The 3,053-nt window shown below is 36.1% G+C and overlaps 1 long non-coding RNA gene across 1 annotated transcript; it reads left to right on the forward strand.

Annotated features, from left to right (window-relative positions):
* The first annotated feature begins 581 nt into the window (after window positions 1-581).
* LOC103718313 lies at window positions 582-2,842 on the forward strand. Its single transcript, XR_003387745.1, has 2 exons — window positions 582-1,003; window positions 2,350-2,842. It is a non-coding gene; the product is annotated as an uncharacterized LOC103718313 (long non-coding RNA).
* Window positions 2,843-3,053: the final 211 nt, after the last annotated feature.

Raw genomic sequence — 3,053 nt, forward strand, 5'->3', positions numbered from 1 at the left:
TTTTGATTTCAGTTTGGAGCTCTTTTCCTTTCTTCACCCTAAATAGATCTAAATTTGAAGACAAGATTAAAGGTAGCAATCGAGTTAGATCAGACTAAATAGATATAGAATTAAATATAAGCTAGGGTCAAAATTCTATCAACCTGAATTCAATCTATTCATTAAACATGCAAGAAATCTAGATCTGAACCTGACGGGCTAACTAAACTTATTTATGGGACAGAGGCCCACCCAAATCGTTCAAACCTGAAGCCATTTGGGTGAACTTGAGTTAAAAATTTTAGGCCTTACGGGTTAGGCTGGGTTTTGAGAAAAAACCAGATTAATAAGTTGGCCAAGCTTAGGCTTGGATTAAAGCTCTACCCAACTTGATTTTTTTTCTTCTTATTTTTAGATTTATGTTTAATATATTTATAAATTTAATTGATAATTATTATTGATATGTAAATTTAACAGTATAATAGGCATATTATAGGTTGCTTACATTTATTTATATTAAACAATTTTTAAAATATTTTTTAAAACTTTTATTTATAAAAAATAATAAATTGGTCAGGATATAGCCCGCGGTTTGAGGCCGATATAAGAGCCGCTTTGTGTTGATCTTTGGGCAAAGCCTGATCCGGCTTGGCCACGGCGACGAAGCCGGCGATCGCAATGGGCATGCCGCAACCGATAAGGGGAAGGGCGTGGTGACAGCGATGGACAAGGGGAAGGGGAAGGTCGTGGTTGAGGAGGAGGAAGAGGACAGTGATTTCTCGGATGATCTGCTCGCCGAGGTCGATCTCACGAACATTCTCCCCTCGAGGACGCGCATGGCAACTGTGATTGCGATTAGCTGACATGAAACGGAAAAGAGGTAACTTTGATGGAAAATTCCTGGCTTTGTTCTGACTTTCAGTGTTAACTCTGTCATTTGGAATGGGAATTTAGATAAAGTTGGGATTTTTGCCTGATTGGATGCAATGTCGAACAAACACTTGATAATCAGAATGACAAACTGGTAACCCTCTTTTTTTGTCTGTCTACAATTTTAGGATTCATATTTTGTCAAAGTTATTCTATAATCAAATGCATCAAAAGAAATAATTATGTTGGATACTTGTTTGCTTTAGGATCGCTTTGTTATTACTTTCAGGAGGAAATGATTCAGCCCATTTCTGTTCTTATGAGATATGATGATGCTGAATGCAGTAAAGTTGGATAAATGCTTTATTTTAGTCCATAGTAGAGGAAAGATATTTAAGCTTAAGTTTAGTTGTCATATATTGATGGCAGGGCATGATTCGGGTTGTTCTGTATCTTATGGTTATTAGTTCTGAAGTTATGTTTGTTGATGTCCTAGCATTTGGGTGGAAATTTGCTATCAGCAATCTTCAATATTGTTAGGACCTGATGGCATATAACTATGGGAAGCTTATGAGACATACAAACCACGATGAAATATAAGCTTCCAAACACTATACAGCAAGAAAGGAGACAAGATAACCTTATAAAAATTCTATGTAAACTTAAATTAGTTATCCACTAACTTGTGATGTTCAATTTCTCATGTGAGAGGCAACACACTGAAGATGGATAACATTTTGAACTCGGGCAAAGATGAGATAAACTCGCCATATGATCAGGGGAAATGACTATAAAGGAAATTTGTCTAACAGGGGCTTAAGAAAATTAAAATCTTCATGAGCTGAAGGTCATTTAGGTACTGTAATATTCCAATTATCTCTTTTTACTTCGATATTATAGTCTAAAAGAGTTTCATCCCTAGCCTAGTGAACAGTTGCATCAAGAACCACAGCATTCACGCGACAGTCCAAGAATTTTATCCCAATTCTAGAGATCAACCGTACCCAAAATGGAAAAGATTAGTGAGTAGTTGCATTCAAATTCCTTGGGGAGGGGAGATTAACGATAAGAAAATTGTAGGAAATTACTGACTAGTGGTTTCAATGACATGACAATAACTTGATATTCTAAGAGTATGGTGTCTAATGTACAGCGGTTGAAATGCCACAGCCAGTTAACACATCTATGAGTGCATCCCTGATGACTTTTGTTCAATCAAAAGTGAATAAAGAACAAATGAATAAAAATTTTAGATAGATATCAGATAATTAACATTGTGGCTCATGAATTTAAAAGTGGGGGAGGGGGGGGGGGAGCTAAAGACATGTTGGATACTTGGAAGACAATTACTTGGTTTACAATTTAGTAGTTAAGGACATGCATAGCTTTAAAAATATATCACACTTTGTATTAAATTGTCTCGCTTTTATGTCACTTTTTTTTCTTGAAAATTATGACTTGTTTTAGAACCTTTTTTATCTTTTTTTCTTTTTGCGGTAGAAAGAGGCCTGCAGGCAAAGGGTTATGGAATGGAGGACAACTTTCTCCAAATACCTCTAAACTCTAACTCTTAAACCCTGATGAAGGAGGGATTTGGGCCTAGGTCTTTGTTATATGCCCCCACTAGACTTTACTAGCAAGGTAAGCTGGCAGCTTCTTGTTTTGGAGACTGCTGATTGCATGTTTTCAGATGTAACAACTGTCACATATCTTCTCCTCAATTAATTACTTCTTACCAGTCGGATATTGTTGTACATGGTATTGCTCTTGTCAATTATTTCATTTCTCAATTACAATTTAATAAAATCCATGAGACATTGTCACTATGCAGAAGGAAAGAGCATCTTGGTGCTTGATCTGAACCGTATGTTAGAATGATAGTCCATGGCTTGTCAAAAACTCTAGGTTTTTTCTTTTTCTTTTTTAAATCACCCTCATTGGTTCCACGTATTTATCTTGATCTAGATTGTGGACTTGATCTCTCAATCTCTCTCTCTCTCTCACACACACACATACACACACACACAAAAACTTACACTCACACCCCTCTGTTTCTCTAATCTTCAATCATTCTTTTTATCTGAACATGACCATAATTATAAACAAGAAGTCTTTTTCTAACTATCGGGGTTGGCTTCATAAATTCACATTCACCGATCATTCTGAATAAGGGCTGTCGACAAAACCTCATTCTCAGATCATTG

Source organism: Phoenix dactylifera, chromosome 10 (genome assembly GCF_009389715.1).
Source record: "Phoenix dactylifera cultivar Barhee BC4 chromosome 10, palm_55x_up_171113_PBpolish2nd_filt_p, whole genome shotgun sequence".
NCBI lineage: Eukaryota > Viridiplantae > Streptophyta > Magnoliopsida > Arecales > Arecaceae > Phoenix > Phoenix dactylifera.